Source organism: Microcebus murinus, chromosome 12 (assembly GCF_040939455.1).
Source record: "Microcebus murinus isolate Inina chromosome 12, M.murinus_Inina_mat1.0, whole genome shotgun sequence".
Taxonomy (NCBI): Eukaryota; Metazoa; Chordata; class Mammalia; order Primates; family Cheirogaleidae; genus Microcebus; species Microcebus murinus.
Genome location: NC_134115.1, coordinates 4,770,556 through 4,787,714, shown reverse-complemented (window position 1 = coordinate 4,787,714; position 17,159 = coordinate 4,770,556). Strand labels below are relative to the sequence as shown.

The window sequence follows — 17,159 nt, the reverse complement described above, 5'->3', positions numbered from 1 at the left end:
GTGCCTTTCTAGAATTACATTACCCTGGTGGGAACAGATTTGAATAATAACAAACCACTGACTTGAAATCTCACGTTGTAATTTTTAAATCTTTAAAATACTCCACAAAAATAACATAATTAGGGGCCAGGCGCGGTGGCTAGGAGTGTAATCCTAGCACTCTGGGAGGCTGAGGAGGGAGGATCACTCAAGGTCAGGAGTTTGAAACCAGCCTGAGCAAGAGCGAGACCCCGTCTCTACTAAAAATAGAAAGAAATTAATTGGCCAACTAAAATATATAGAAAAAATTAGCCGGGCATGGTGGCGCATGCCTGTAGTCCCAGCTACTCGGGGGCTGAGGCAGGAGGATCGCTTGAGCCCAGGAGATTGAGGTTGCTGTGAGCTAGGCTGACGCCAGGGCACTCACTCAAGCCTGGGCAACAGAGCGAGACTCTGTCTCAGAAAAAAAAAAGTAATTTAAATTCTGGTGATAATCTAGATATCTCTGTTGATTCATTTTAACATTTTCAAAATGTTTCAATAGTTTATGATCATCCAAAGAGAGTTCTAATAAGTTCCTGTATATCACCGAGCTCTGTCCACAACATTCTCCAAGTTAAAAATAGTATTGACTAAAATAAAGCATATTGTAAACTAAACTTTGGTGCCGAATTTGCTAATTTTTATGAGATATATATCAATTAAGAAGTTTAACACAATAATTGATATACCACCATACTGTTGGCAGTAATTCATTATAATTCTATATGGTAGGACTTTGAAATGTGTTTATTTTAGCCTTAATTCTGCTCTAAATTTCTACCCCAATAAGACACTTTCCTCTCAGTAGCTCCATCTGCTAATTGAAATTTTGTTTTAAGAAACCATGGCAACACATGTTTTGCCATAACACAGAGTGAAGGAATTATTCCAGGTTCTTTGGGCAAAACCAAGCATTCTGCAATACACAAAGGCAATAAGAATACTGGCAGCAATATTCCTTAAGAAAACCAACCGATATTTTGTAATTGACGGACTATCACAAAACAGTAGCCGGCATGCCTTGATAAAACGCGTGCTGTGAACTCCCCAGCAGAGCGACGGGCTCGTCCTACAGCTCAGGGCGTAAGTTATACTTAGCGTCAGTCTGTGCGGAAGCTCGCTGTTTCCCACGCTCCCCTCAGAGCCACTCGCCCTTGTCGCCTCCTCCCTGCCCCCCCTGCAGGCTCCTCCTCCAGTGGCGTGTTTTAGGCTTAGATGTGCTTGCCCCATGGCTGCGTGGTGTGCCTTCGTGTTGCATGTGTGTGTGTGTGGGGGGGTGTATAAGGAAGTATGGGTTGTGTATGGTGGTGTGTGTGTGTTGTATGTTTACGTGGTGTGTGTATGGCGTGTGTGACTATGTGCTGTGTTGGGGGAGTATGTGCTGCATGTTTTGTTGTGTGTGTGGGTGTGTTGGTGGGTGTCTGGTGTGTGTGGTTTGTGTGCGTATGCACATAAATAAATGGCTCTGGGCTTTCTCTCAGTGGTTCCCCCTTTCTGCACCATGTTTTCAGCGTTCTCCGTGCATTTCAGAACATGCCCCATCATTTTAACTGTTGTCCTCCTCAAGATCCACACCTGTGCTGCCAGCTCCCCGCCACGCCCCATGCCCTGAGTGGCTCTCAGCCTTCCCGTGGGTCCAGCTGGGCTCCTGCACAGCCCGCTGGGGGTCTCAGAGCCAGGGCAGCCACCCTGCATCTCAGGCAGTCGCGTGGCCCCGCGGCCCCGCACAGGGGGATGAGTCCCCCTCCACTGGGGGGTCAGAGCGGGCTCTAATAAAGAGAATATCCACAAATACGGCCTGGAGGGCCTCACGAGCTGGTGCAGAACCCTGGGACTAGTAACTGTGCAGTCGTGACCACCCGGGCCATGGGTGGAGGACTCTGTAGCAAGGCCACCCTGCCAGGAGCAGAAGGACCCAGCCTGCTGGAGTCGGCCTGACCTGTCCCACCCCCCAGCCCTCCTGTGGGTGAGCCCACCCAAGGGCAGCCACCAGGCAGAGAGAGGGGAGGTGGGGACCACACATGGGGCCAAGGAAGACTCGGGACACCCACGCTCTGAGCTGGAGCAACTCCTGCCGTTATAAATTCAATTCACAAAAATTGCATCACGCACACAGTCAAGTGGGATCCTGGGAGGCTGCCACAACCTGGAACAAACTTCTGTAGATTGTGGGTTCCACAGCTGGCAGAATGCTTCCCTGTCAGTCGGTTCCGAAAAGCATCTGGGAACAATGTGAAATGCTGCTTGTCGTTCTGCATTTGACGGAGTGTCTGCCAGGACTTTGTGTTCCCAATTTTGAGGTGTGTGTGTATGTGTGTTTGTGTATAGTTTTAAAAAATAGTAATACCCAGGCCTCACTCCAACCAATTAAATCAGAATCTCTGGGGCTGAGGCCTGGCATTGCTCTTCGTGTGTGAGCATGTGTGCGTGCACGTGTATGTGAGTGTGTGTGTGAGCATGTGTGTGTGCACGTGTATGTGAGTGTGTGTGTGAGCATGTGGGTGAGTGAGCAGGTGTGTTTACATACAAGCGTGAGTGTGCACATGTAGATTCTCATGCATGTGGGTGGGTGTATATGTGTGTGTTCATTTTGACATCTCAAAAGAGAAAATATGTAATTTCTAGACAATGGTTGGTGGCACCAAATTGCCATCAGAGGCCATCTGGGGAAGAATGAGGACAGAGGAAGGGAGACCACAGCAGCCAGGCACAGGTGCTGAATACCTCTGCTCTGTTCCATCCTCCTGCATGGAATTGTCACAGAGGGAGCAGTCAGCTCCAGAGAGAAGAGGCAACTGCTGGCCATGAGGCCAACATGTGGGCCGAGGTCCCGCTGGCAAGTGACTCCACCACCAAAGCTATTGCTCTCCCTGTGGAGGGGCCTCCTGGGGACACCCGGCAGGGAGTGAAGACATTTTCCAATTAGCATTCAACAAGGTGTCCAATTAGAAACATGGCACAGCGCCAAGCCTCAACGTGGCTCCTACCTCCAGAAACGGTACCACCTGCAGAGGTAACAGGAGGGATCAAAAAACTGAAATTTCGTTATTTTAAACATAGTTTTAATGAGTTTTCTAAAGTGAGATTAATCACTTGATCTTTCTAAATTTACTGCATTTCAAAAGGTAAATCAAATAGCTTGTAAAGCAACTATCCTTTTGAAAATCCTAAATCAGTATTCTTCTTTACCCATTAGGCCAGTCCAAGTTTGCTATAATATTAATAACTTAGATTTGCCTTGTGTTTGTGGTTTTCAGAGAGCTCTCTCATATGTTATTCCTGTAGGTTCAAGAAGCCTTTATGGAATACATGACTTGGCCCACACACTGGCCAGATGCCTTCTAAGACTTGGTCTTTTTAATTCTCCCAACCACCCTGAGATGCAGGTGGTTTTATCATTTTATAACTAAGTAAAGCGGGAGAGTAAATTTAGTGCCTTGGACTCAGTTCCCCGCTCATGCCAGGGCTGGACTGGATACCAGAACATCCAAGGACTGCATGTGCTTCCCTACATCTCCAACTCCTTGCTCTCTGTGATCTACTGAACAACAGCCAACCAGAGATGTCTAAGCCCCAGTCCGCAGAGCCTGTGACTCTGTTAGCTCACACGCAAGTGTGACAAAGGGTATGTGCACTTAAGATGGGGAGCATAGCCGGGTTATCCAGGTGAATTCAGTCTTGTCTCATGAATCCTTAAGAAGAGCACGTTTCTGGCTGAGAGAGAGGGATTCAAGGATGGGAGAAAGGTCAGGGAGGTGTGACTTAGGAGGATCTGCTGCTGCTGGTCTTTGAAGGAAGGGCCTTGAGCCAAGGATGCAGCCGGTCCTGCGAGCTGGAAAAGACAAGCAATGAAGAAGCCAAAAATAAAATACAGAAAAACACTCCATGCACAGTAACATCAAAAGACCAAAATACTCAAGAATACATTTAATAAAAGAAATGCAAGACATACACTAAAAGCTATAAAGCACCATGGACAAAAATTAAAGAAAACCTGAAATATAGGAAGACAACTGTGTTTATGAATTGAAATACTTAGTATTGTAAAGATGGCAATACTTACCATTCAACATAATCTCTATCAAAATTCCGGCTGCAAAAAAAAAAAAGAGAAATTTATTGCAGAAGTTGATAAGCTGATTCTAAAATTCATAAGGAAATGCAAAGGACTTAGAATAGCCAAAATAATCTTGAAAAAGAAGAACAAGTTTGAGGACTCACACTCCTGATTTCAAAACTTACTACAAATTTACAGTAATTAAGACTGCGTGATACTAGACATATAGATCAACGGGATGGCATTGAGAATCCAGAAATAAACCCATATATTTATGGTCAATTGATTGTCAATGAGGTACCAAGACAATTCAATGCAGGGAACAATAGTCTTTTCCATCAGTGGTACTGGGACTGCTAGATACCCACATGTAAAGAATGAAGTCAGATCTCTCCTCGCGCCATATAAAAACATTTACTCAAAATGGGTGAAAGACCTAAATGTTAACTCTTAGAAGAAAACAAAGGTGCACATATCACCACTGGATTAGGCAATAGTTTCTTAGATATGACACCGAAAGTACTAGCAACCAAAGAGAAAAATAGACAAATTGCCATTTACCAAAATTTAAAACTTTTGTGCTTCAAAAGACACTATCAAGAAAGTGACAAGAGAACTCACAGAATGGAAGGAAACATTGGCAAATCATGTATCTGATAAGGGTCTAGTATTCAGAATATATAAAGAACTTAGTCCCTTAAAAGTTAAATGTGGAATCATCATATGAGCCAGAAATTCCACTCCTAATTATATATCCAGGAGAATTGCAAACATAGTTCACACAGAAACTTATCATTGTTCAAACAGCTAAAAAGGGGAATCAATCCAAATGCCTGTCAACTGACAAACACGTATATCCCCACAATGGAACAGTGTTCAGCCACAGAAAGAAAAGAAGCACTGATGCATGCCACCACGTGGGTGAACCTTGAAAACGTTATGCTAAGTGAAAGAAGCAAGACACAAAAGACCGCAAATTGTATGATTCCATTTATGTGAAATGTCCAGAATAGGCAGAATAGACAGAAAGTTGACTAGTGATTGCGGGGTGCTGGGGGAAAGGATGTAGAGTGACTGCTAATGAGTCTGGGTGTCTTATGGGTGACATAATTACATAGCAGTCATGTTGTACAACCTGTGAATATACTTAAAACCTCTGAACTTACCCTTCAAAAGGGTGAATGCTATGGTATGTGAATTATATTCAATTTTTTCAAGTAGAAAAAAGGAAAGATGAGGTCTGTGTAGTTAGCACATCTCTACAGGATAGCACATCAAATATATAACTTGAAAATCGCCAAATATCTTTTCATAATAGGATTTATGTAACGTGAGCATCTTTCCTTTTAACTTCCATAGTACAAGTACTTGTTGCCTCTAACACTCCTGATATTAGCAGTAAGAATGCATTTTTCTTCCCAAGTAGCTTGTGTCCCACCTGACACCTTGCACAAAGAGGCTGCCAACCCAAGGGGGACCAGAAATTGCTGCTGAAAGCCCAGGTACACAGACAGAGACTGGAGGGCTGGGGAGAGCAGGGAAAGGCAGGTGAAAGAGGTGTTCTGCTCTTGTCACCCTCACTTACAGGCTGGGTCTCAGGGAAGGGGGAGAGCCCTAGCAGTTGTGGTCAAAGAATAGAAGCACAAGCAACAATAGCTGGACCAGGTCAAGACCCCCAACAGCCCTCCTTTGAGATCTACAAGGCCTTCTCTGTGAAGACGGAAGCACATGTTGCAGCTTCTTCCTGGCCTAGGCACTCACACAGTACCTGAGCACCCCAGATGTCCATCTGGGGTGCCTCCAAATCACATTTCCTGACCACACCCCTAAAGGGCCACGATCCTACTATTATAATACTTCGGCAGAACCATACTTCACCTCCCAAGCAGAGCCTATGTATTCTGGATTCACTGAGGCCAGGCCAACCTCCGGGAGCTGCCCACCGGGCACCCCTAGTCCTCATGGTCCCTTCCCTCCATGCCCATGGCGCTCCTCCACGCAAACACCGCTCACTGCCCCAGAGCGCGCCCTTCTCTAAGGCGACGCCGCTGCCCGGAGGCCGCGCGCCCTGCCCTGGGTGCAAGCCCGCGCTGAGGCGGGACGCACTGCGCATGTCGCAGGGTGCCGCGCAAGCGCCGCGCAGCTCACGCTGGGCCTCGTCGGGCGCCGCGCAGCCTCAGCCTGGGAGGAGATGTGCCCAGTCCGTCCACGCAGCAACACGGTCGTAAGTAAAAATGACCAAGAAAAATAGGAAAAGGCAAGCAAGGCAAAACCAGCAGACAAGCATACGCAAATTGTATTTTATTTATTCATTTTGACACACAAAGCCCCTCAGTACATATAAGTTTTTAGAGGGGTGCATCAGTCTGCTCAAACTGCCATAACACGAGAGTGAGGTGGCAAAAGGCCGGGCTCTGGGGAGGGCTCTCTTCCTGGCTTGCAGGTGGCCCTGTGACTTAATTTGACCGTTGTCACCTCTTTACAGGCCCCATCTGCAAATACAGTCACACTGGGGGGCAGAGCTTCAACATATGAACAAAGGGATATCATTTTTCTTTGGTGAAATTGGGGGGCTTCTATGATAATAGTATTAATTTGTGATGTAAGAGAAACTAGCAGTCTCACACTCTGCTAAAGGGAATATAAATTAGTCCAACTGTATGAATGGTGATTTGTCATTTGATATCTAATGCCTTAATAGCTATTCTATTTCTGTGCGTTTATTCTAAGAAAATAATCATGGACGTGCTTAAAGATTTAGATACAAGAATATTCATGGAGACATTTTTCAGAAAATGAAAACTTGGAAAATATAATGTTTAAAAATGGAGGGTTGGTTACATAAATTATGGTTCATTCATATACTGAAATCCTATGTAGCCATTAAAAATGATGCTACAGAATATTTAAGATCCCGAAAAGCTGTTAAGTGGAAACACACAGTTTATAAAATAGCAGGCTTAATACAGTCCCATTTTGATTTACAAAGTGCGTGTGTAGTGTTATGTGTGTGATGTGTGTGATGCGATGGTATGTGTGATGTGTGGTGTGTGTAGTGTGTGTGGTGTGTATGTGGTATATATGTGTGGTATGTGTGTTGGGTGTATGTGGTGTGTGCTGTGTATGTGTGATGTGTGTACGTGGTGTGTGTAGTGTGTGTAATATGTGTGTTGTCTGTTCTGCGTGTAGTGTGTTGTGTGTGTAATGTGAGATGTGTTATGTGTGTATGGTGTGTGTGGTGTGTATGTATGTGGGAGGGAGTATGTGGTATATGTGCAGATGGAAAAATACAAAGCTGTAAACCAACATTTATTTATTTATGTATTATGTTTTTTTGAGACAGTCTCGCTCTGTTGCCCAGGCTAGAGTCAGTGCCGTGGCGTCAGCCTAGCTCGCAGCAACCTCAAACTCCTGGGCTCAAGCAATCCTCCTGCCTCAGCCTCCCAAGTAGCTGGGACTACAGGCATGCGCCACCATGCCCGGCTAATTTTTTCTATATATTTTTAGTTGTCCAGCTAATTTCTTTCTATTGATAAGAGAGACGGGGTCTCGCTCTTGCTTAGGCTGGTCTGGAATTCCTGAGCTCAAACGATCCTCCCGCCCCGGCCTCCCAGAGTGCTAGGATTACAGGCATGAGCCACCACACCCGGCCTGTAAACCAACATTTATTTTTTATTTAGGTTTCAGTTTTTTTTATTTCAGCATATTATGGGGGTACAAATGTTAAGGTTACGTATATTGCCCATGCCCTCTCTCCCACCTCGAGTCAGAGCTTCAAGCGTGACCGTATCCGAAGGTCGCACTTCTCACTCATTATGTTTGTGTATACCCATCCCCACCTCCACCTCCCCCCTCTCAGCCCAACATCTGATAAATGTTATTCCTATGTGTCCACTTAGGTGTTGATCCGTTAATACCAATTTTCTGGTGAGTACATGTGGTGCTTGTTTTTCCATTCTTGAGATACTTCACTTAGTAGAATGGGTTCCAGCTCTATCTAGGAATATACAAGAGGTGCTGTATCACCATTGTTTCTTAGAGCTGAGTAGTACTCCATGGTATACATATACCACAGTTTATTAATCCACTCATGTATTGATGGGCACTTGGGTTGTTTCCACAACTTTGCAATTGTGAATTGTGCTGCTATAAACATTCGAGTGCAGGTGTCTTTTTCATAAAGTGACTTTTTTTTTTATTTCGGCATATTATGGGGGTACAGATTTTAAGGTTTCAATAAATGCCCTATACCCCCTCCCCCCACAAGTCTGAGTTTCCAGCATGACCATCCCCCAGATGGTGCACATCTCACTCATTATGTATGTATATACCTGCCCCCCTCCCCTCTGCCCAATACCCTATTACTGTAGTACCTATGTGTCCACTTAGGTGCTACTCAGTTAATACCAGTTTGCTGGTGAATATATGTGGTGCTTGTTTTTCCATTCTTGGGGTACTTCACTTAGTAGTATGGGTTCCAGCTCTAACCAGGAAAATATAAGATGTGCTATATCACCATTGTTTCTTAGAGCTGAATAGTACTCCATGGTATACATATACCACATTTTATTAATCCATTCTTGGATTGATGGGCACTTGGGCTGTTTCCACAGCCTTGCAATTATGAATTGTGCTGCTATAAACATTCGAGTGCAGGTGTCTTTTTTGTAGAGTGTCATTGGATCTTTTGCGTAAATGCCCAGCAATGGGATTGCTGGATCAAATGGTAGATTCACTTGTATCACTTTAAGGTATCTCCATATTGCTTTCCACAGAGGTTGAACTAGTTTGCAGTCCCACCAGCAGTGTAGGAGTGTTCCTCTCTCTCCACATCCACACCAACATTTATTGTTTTGGGACTTTTTGATAAAGGCCATTCTCACTGAAGTTAAGTGATATCTCATTGCAGTTTTGATTTGCATTTCCCTGATAATTAGAGATGTTGAGCATTTTTTCATATGGTTGTTAGCCATTATTCTGTCTTCTTTTGAAAAATTTCTGTTCATGTCCTTTGCCCACTTTTTTATAGGGCTGTTTGATTTTTTCTTGCTGATTTTCCTGAGTTCTAAATTGATTCTAGTTATCAGCCCTTTATTGGATGTGTAGCTTGTGAAAATTTTCTCCCATTCTGTGGGTTGTCTGTTTGCTCTCTTGACAGTTTCTTTGGCCGTGCAGAAGCTTTTTAATTCGATCAGGTCCCATTTATTTATTTTTGTTGTTGCTGTGATTGCCTTTGGGGTCTTCTTCATAAATTATTTGCCTAGGCCAATGTCTAGAAGAGTATTTCCAATGTTTTCCTCTAGAATTCTAATAGTTTCACACCTAAGGTTCAATCTGTTACCCAGCGTGACTTGATTTTTGTGAGAGGTGAAAGGTGTGGGTCCTGTTTTAGTCTTCTGCATGTGGCTATCCAGTTTTGCCAGCACCATTTATTGAATAAGGATTCTTTTCGCCAGTGTATGTTTTTGTCTGCTTTGTCAAAGATTAGATGGCTATATGAGGATGGTTTTATATCTGGGTTCTCTGTTCTGTTCCACACTGGTCAATGTCCCTGTTCTTGTGCCAATCCCAAGCTGTTTTTTTTTTCTTTTTTTTGCCTTTTTTACTTTTTTTTTTTAGATTTAGAGACGGGGTCTGACTGTGCTCAGGCAGTGTTCAGGCTGGTGTCGAACCCCTGAAGCAGCAGCTATCTGCCCGTCTCGGCCTCCCAGAAAGCTAGGACGACAGGCGTGAGCCACCGCGCCCGGCCCCAAGCTGTTTTAATTACTGTAGCCTTGTAGTATAGTTTGAAGTCTGGTAGATTGATACCTCCTATTATATTTTTATTGCCTAGGATCGATTTTGCTATATGGGGTATACTCTGGTTCCATACGAAGAGTAAAATTATTTTTTCTATATCTGTGAAAAATGATGATGGTATTTTAATAGGGATTACATTGACTCTGTAGGTCACTTTGGGTAGTATAGACATTTTAACAATGTTGATTCTGCTGACCCATGAGCATGGTATGTTTTTCCACCTGTTTACATCTTCTGCTATTGTAAGCCAACATTTAAATACAAACATTATTGATTTTCTGTGTTCGCTTGCCTTTTAGCTGAATGCTAAGGGTATACAGAAGGCCAACCAGCATGCTGTGCCTGGGGCTTCCCAGTGCCAGAAAGAGCGAGCTAAGGAGGAGGAAACCGCCCCTCACTGACCGCTTACTATGTGCCTTGTGTACAGTATCCCATTCAACCTTCACAGTTGCACAGCAAAGGTAGTATTATTAATGGTATCATTCCCATTTTAAAATGAAGACACTGAGGCTCAGAGAGGGTCAGTGTCTCTCCCAACACATTGATGATGACATCTCAGAAGTGGGATTCCAAACCCTTGTTCTTTCTGCTACTGTTACCTACAAGTAGCCCACTGTATTGTTGTTTGTTGTTGTTTACAAACTTCTACACCTATGTAAGTGATGTGAGACTGAAGTGAAGACCTGGCAGAGGTGGAACCAGCTGGAAGGAAGAGCACATTGAACCAAGCCATCGCTTACACTAGATCGGTTCCCAAGAATCACGGGTGAGGGAATCAAGTCCACACCTCCCTGGAAATTTAGGAGATTGATTCAAATCTTCATTTCCTTAGATGAGGAAACTAAGACTCAGAAAAATGAAATACCTTTCCTAAGGTCATAGATAGTGGTGGAAGCAAATTTCCACCCAGGTCTTAATGCAAAGCTCATTGTTTCAGCCCTCATGCTGGGTCTGTGATACTCCACCATCTGACATGGTTCCGACCCTCTAAAACACCTCCTTTCCAGAACAGCACCATTTCTATAGGAAAAGCAGTGTTCTCTGGGACTGCCTAGAGAGTTATCCTAGAGATCCTTCAGGGACATCTCAGACAAATGTGTGCCCACTACCCTAGGCGCAGACACAGCAGCCCAAACACACCAACCACCGTCAAGGCTCCGTTGAGCCTCTTTCTGCTCAAGTATCAGTAGTTGTCTCAGGCAGGCATGCCTCTCCTTCCCCGCCTTTCACAGCCCTGCTGGTCACCCAGAGACCACTGAAATGCTCCCTCCTTGTGCCCTTCCTCCAGCCGAATTATTTCCTCTCAAAATTAATTGTGCTGTGGTACCCAATCATTCTGCCTTGCCTTTATTAACACTTATTTTATTCTACATTATAAAAATCCTTCTTTGCATTTAGAAATGGTGTTTCTGTAACATAAAATATAATCTGGATTAATTTGTCTGTCAAATAAATGCTCTTTTTAAAAGACATTCATGACTTTTAAATATGACTGAATATGACTGTTTCTACTACAGCGTCTTGGCATAGGTACAGGGGTCTGTGGAGGCTAAAGCAATTCCGTCTTGCTTTCTTTTTTTTTAGCATCTACTTATGAACAACCCCGTCTTGGATGCTGATCCACCATGTTGATTTCTGATTAACCCCAATTCCAGGCATGCCTCTAAGGTTTTTGCTTTCACTTACTTACTGACAATCCTTCCCTTAGGCAAATTCTTGCCTTTCCCTGAGGGGTTGATGTCAATTGTCCTACACATTCCTTCCCTATGATATATAAGCCCTGGGTCTGGTGGTACAAGTGAAGGGACCCACCATCTCCTCTTATGGCCACCCGAGACGTGGCTTCTGTTCATAAGTTCCTATTAAATGTTTCTTTCTGAGAAACTGGATTTGTCAGCCTCTTTCTTTGGCCTCTCAGCTTTCTCGACCTTTGGGGGTAGGTTTGTACAGACCTGCTCGCCGAGGAACAGTAGCATGTGGTTTAATACAGATCATTGTTAATTACTGTAATGGGCATCTATTGGGTCGTCTTTCTAACCCCCTTTCTTCTCCACTTCAGTGATGGTTAGAATGAAAGCTCCCTGAGGGCAGAGAAATTGCTTCATTTATTGCTGCATGCCTGTGCCTAGAATACCACTGGGTACCTGGGAAGTGCTTAATAAATATTTGTTGAATTAATGATTCTAGCAGTGAGTCCCCAGCAGTCAAGTGGCTTCAACCGTCTGGACACTAAGTCAATAAATGGTCCATGAAGATAGCAATATGCAGAACTAGAATAAGAAAGAACTAGTATATACCTTCAGGGGCTCTCTTTTCTGCCATGTGAACTCAAGATGCAGAGGAAGATTGTCTTCAAAGAAGGCAAGAATCACAGGAGAAGTACAGTCTTTTCAACAAATGGTGTTGGAAAAACTGGATACCCACATGCAAAAGAACGGAAGATGGGTCTTTCCCTTAGCTACACCTTATACTCAAAATCTATCAAAGACCTAAATGTAAGAGTTAAAACTATAAAAATCTCAGAAGAAAACAAGGGAAAAGCTTTATGACATTGGATTTGGCAAGGACAAAATGACATCAAAAGCACAGGCAACAAAACAAAAAATAGATAAATTGGATTTCATCAGAATTTAAAACTTTTATGCATCAAAGAACACTAACAACAGAGTGAAAAAGCAACTGCACCCCAGACTACATAAAGAACTCCTACAACTCAATAACAAAAAGAAAGAACATGATTTAAAAATGGGTGAAGGAACTTGTCACCACTTCCAACACTTTGAGTCCAATCCAACATCTTCTCTGCAGGATGTCAGTTCTCTGTTTAGAACTCCCCAAAGGCTTCCCTTCCCAGAAGAAAAGCTGAAGTCCTTACTTAGCTAACAATTATTCCTTGAGCAAACCAGATACGCTTCCACGTCAGGGTTTTGATCTTGTGGTTCTCTTTGCTTACAGCCTGCTTTCTCGAGACCTTTACAAAACTCATCCTCTTCATATGAGTTTCTATTTTGAGAGATCTTTTCTAACTACCTGTGATGTTTTGGAAACATACCTGCAGGCTGGGCCCGGTGGGTGGCTCACACCTGTAATCCCAGCACTCTGGGAGGCTGAGGTGGAAGGATCACTTGAGCTCAGGAGTTCAAGAACAGGCTGAGCAAGAGTGAGACCCCGTCTGAACTACAAAGAAAGAAAGAAAAAACCAAAACCCAGCCAGGCATTGTGGTACATACCTGTAGTCTCAACTACCTGGGAGGCTGAGGCAGGAGGATTTCTTAGAGCCCAGGAATTGGAGGTTGTGTTGAGCTACAATGATACCACCGCACTCTACCCAGAGCAACAGAGTGAGACTCTGCCTCCACAGAAAAACAACAACAACAACAACAAAACAGAAAAACCACAAGGAAACTAAAACACATCTGCAAAATTTTTTTACATTCTTTCCACCAAGAGATGAAGTCTAATTCCTCTCCCCTTGAATATTGTCTGGCCTAAGTGACTGACTTCTAACAAATTAAATGTGAAGGCAGCGATGTTGTGTTACTGCTCAGGCAAAGTCATAAAGGCAATAGTTGGGACGCTTGCCCTTGAAACAGAGCTGCCATGCTATGAGGAAGCCCAACCCCCGGACAATTCATGCCCCATTGACAGCTAGTTCAACCATCAGACATGTGAGTGAGCAATCCTTTCAGATAGCTCCAGCTCCAGCCCATTTAACTGTGATTACATGAGAGACCCTGAGGGAGAACTGTCTAGCTCAGCCCAATCATCCGTAGAAATGTGAAAGATAAAATATATGGGTGCTATTGATTTAAGTCACTAAAAATGGGTGAAGGACTTACAAAGATGTTTGTCCAAAGAAGATATACAAACAGCAATGAGCATGTGGAAAGATGCTCAACATCGCTCTTCATTAGGGAAGTGAAAATCAGAACCACAATGAGATACCACTTCACACCCATGAGAATGGCCACTATCGAACAAAAAGATAAAGGAAGTAGGGAAGGATGGAAGGAGGGAGGAAGGAAGGAAGGAAGGAAAGAAAGAAAAGATAAAGTGTTGGCAAAGATGTGGAGAAATTGAAACACTTGTGCATTGCTGATAGGAAGGTAAATGGTGTAGCCACTGTGGAAAATGATATGGCAATTCCTCAAAAATTAAACATAGAATTACCATATGATCAAACAATTCCATTTCTGGCTGTATAGCCAAAAGAATTGAAAGCAGCAACTCAAAGTGATATTTGTATACCCATGTTTATAGTAGTATTATTTACAATAATCAAAATATGGAAGTTCCCCAAATGTCCATCAGTGGAAGAATGGACAAACAAAATGTGGCAAATTCAGACAATGGACTATTATTACTTCCTTAAAAAGGAAGGAAATTCTGATGCATGCTAGCACATGGATGAACCTTTAAGCCATCATGCTAAGTGAAATAAGCCAGCACAAATGATGACTGTTGTATGGTTCTACCTATACCAGGTACCTGGAGTAGTCAATTCATAAAGACAGAAAGTGAAATGGTGTTTGCCAGGGATTGGGGGAAGGGAGGAATGAGGAGTTGTTGTTTAATGGGTAAAGAGTTTTAGTTTTAAAAGATGGTGAAGTTTCAGAGATGGATGGTGATGAAGATTGCAGAACAACATGAATGAATTTATTGCCACTGAACTATATAATAAAAATGGTTAAAATGGTAAATTTTATGATATATATATTTTACCACATTAAAAGAAAATAAAGAATTACAGGAAACAACAAAGAGAAGACAAAGTTCTGAAGCATTCAAGTCCTTAGTTCCAGTTGTATCCCTACCCTAGGTTCCATGAAATATCCATTTCTCTAGTTGGTTTCTGTTGCTTGCAACCAAAGTAACTTGAAGACCAACACTGGGATCACAAGGACTTGGAAATTGTGGTCCTATTTCACCTTTGAAATGAGGTGATTATTAACGAAAATAAGTTTATAGACAGAGAGGAAAGGATTATCGTTCTTTTAAGTGCTCTGCTATGTTGATCACCTTGGTCTGCATATACAACAGTGCTTTTGTTCATAGTGAGTTAGTTGAATTAAAGTTGTGAAATAAGAAATCAACCTGGGATAGGAAAAAAAAATGCTTTCCCTAAAAGCTAAGTATAGTAATTTTATAGTAACTGAGAAATTGAGCCAGGGAAAACATATTAGCACATCTGCAAGTTGGCACTACCTGAACTCTTCTCAGTAACCATGGTAACTACTGATATGTGGTTAAAAATGAAACAAAGGCATTAAATTTTAATGCCTGTATAGCTAGCTCAATCAGTCTTTGCCTGAGTACCAGACATTTTTACAAAAAAATATGGAAGAACTGAATCGTAGCATTTTAATGAGGACATGATGAACTACAACAAAAGTCAGAAGCTTCAGATAATTAAAACTAATATGTTTCAATCTTGAAACTAACCAATAACAGGGACTCTATAAAGTTTACAAAAACAAACAATTTTTAAGGTAAGACTGACTCATATAGAACATTAATGAGGATACAAACACTAAAAATGAAAACTCAAATTGAAAGTTATGCATTAAAGCTATGTTTCAACCTTGAAATGGTTTAAGTCTTACTAATGCTATGGACTCTGAAGTAATAAAAAAGAAGAGAGATTTCATATAAATAATATCTCACTGCCCAATGTCCTCCACCCTAAAAATCAGTTGCTTCAAGATACAACAGAAAATTCCAAGGTACTGGTAACATTCTAGTTCGTAAATTGAGTGTTAGGAGCACAAATGTTGATTTTATTCTTCTTCTTTTAATCTTACACATATATTAATCGCTTGCATCTAAGATTTATTTCATAATAAAATTTTATTTAAAAAGAATAGGTAGAAGAAGCATCTCCCTTCCAAAACATAAGGCCTTAAACCAATATAGAGTAGGGCAGAATAAAAGTTGTAGCTAATAGGAAAAGAAATTGCACAAGACCCTGTGAACCTCAGACTCATTAGGAGGGCTTGTTAAGACACCCGCTTCAGAGGCCCTACCCTAGAGTTTCTGATCCAGCAGGTCTGTGGTGGTCCTGGGAATCTTCATGTCTAGCAGTTTTCCAGGTGCTGCTGCTGCTGCTGCTGCTCTGAAGACCACACCTTGGAAACCTATCTTGTGAATCATTCATTCTGACTTCACTCCACTCCACCATCTTTGTTGTTCCGCACTTCTGTTATGCTGGCTCATGCTAATGCCATGATGGGATGACTTTTACTTTTAAAGACTATATTTCCACTTTATTGAGGTGTGATTGACAAAAGTTGTATGTATTTAAGGTTTACAACAGCATGTTTTGATATATGAAAACATTGTAAAATGATTACTACAATCCAGCTAATTAATATATCCATAACCTCACATAACCATTGTTCTTTATTCATGTGTGGTGAGATCTGCTCTCATAACAAATTTCAAATATACAATACACAATCATTAACTATAGTCACCATGCTACACATTACATCTCCAGAATTCATTCACCCTGCATAAATAAAACTTGTGCTCTTTGACCAATATCTCCCATCTCTCACTCCAGCACCTGGCAACCACCATTCACTTTTAATAGGTCAACTTATTTGGGTCCACGTATAACTGAGATCATGCAGTATTTGTCTTTCTGTGTCTGGCTTATCTCATTTAGCATATTGTCCTCCAAGTTCATCCCCATGTCACAAACGGCAGGATTTCCTTCTTTTCAAGGCTGAATAATATTCTGTTATAAATATATGTGCCATATTTTCTTTATCCATTCATCTATTGACAGACACTTAAGTCGATTCCATAACTTGGCTAATCAGAATAATGCTGCAATGAAGATAGGAGTGCAGATATCTCTTTGAGATACTGATCTCATTTTCTTTGGATATATTCATAAAACCAGAACTGGGATTGCTCGGTCATAAGATAGTGCTATTCTTAATTTTTTGTGGAACCTCCATACTGTTTTTTTTTTTTTTTTTTTTTTTTTTTTTTGAGACAGAGTCTTGCTTTGTTGCCTAGGCTAGAGTGAGTGCCGTGGCGTCAGCCTAGCTCACAGCAACCTCAAACTCCTGGGCTCAAGCAATCCTGTTGCCTCAGCCTCCCAAGTAGCTGGGACTACAGGCATGTGCCACCATGCCCGGCTAATTTTTTTTTCTATATATATTAGTTTGGCCAATTAGTTTCTTTCTATTTCTAGTAGAGACGGGGTCTCGCTCTTACTCAGGCTGGTTTCGAACTCCTGACCTCGAGCAATCCGCCCGCCTCGGCCTCCCAG

At 42.4% G+C, this 17,159-nt stretch overlaps 2 long non-coding RNA genes across 2 annotated transcripts in view; one reads left to right on the top strand and one right to left on the bottom strand.

The window, feature by feature from the left end:
- LOC105876169 (uncharacterized) overlaps window positions 1-17,159 on the bottom strand; it is a 104,616-nt gene that overhangs the window by 54,114 nt on the left and 33,343 nt on the right. Inside the window, exon 2 of the long non-coding RNA XR_012922051.1 lies at window positions 4,085-4,114. This is a non-coding gene — a long non-coding RNA (uncharacterized LOC105876169). The remainder of the gene's footprint in view (window positions 1-4,084; window positions 4,115-17,159) is intronic.
- LOC105876168 (uncharacterized) overlaps window positions 6,202-17,159 on the top strand; it is a 39,456-nt gene continuing 28,498 nt past the window's right edge. The window contains exon 1 of the long non-coding RNA XR_012922165.1: window positions 6,202-6,302. This is a non-coding gene — a long non-coding RNA (uncharacterized LOC105876168). The remainder of the gene's footprint in view (window positions 6,303-17,159) is intronic.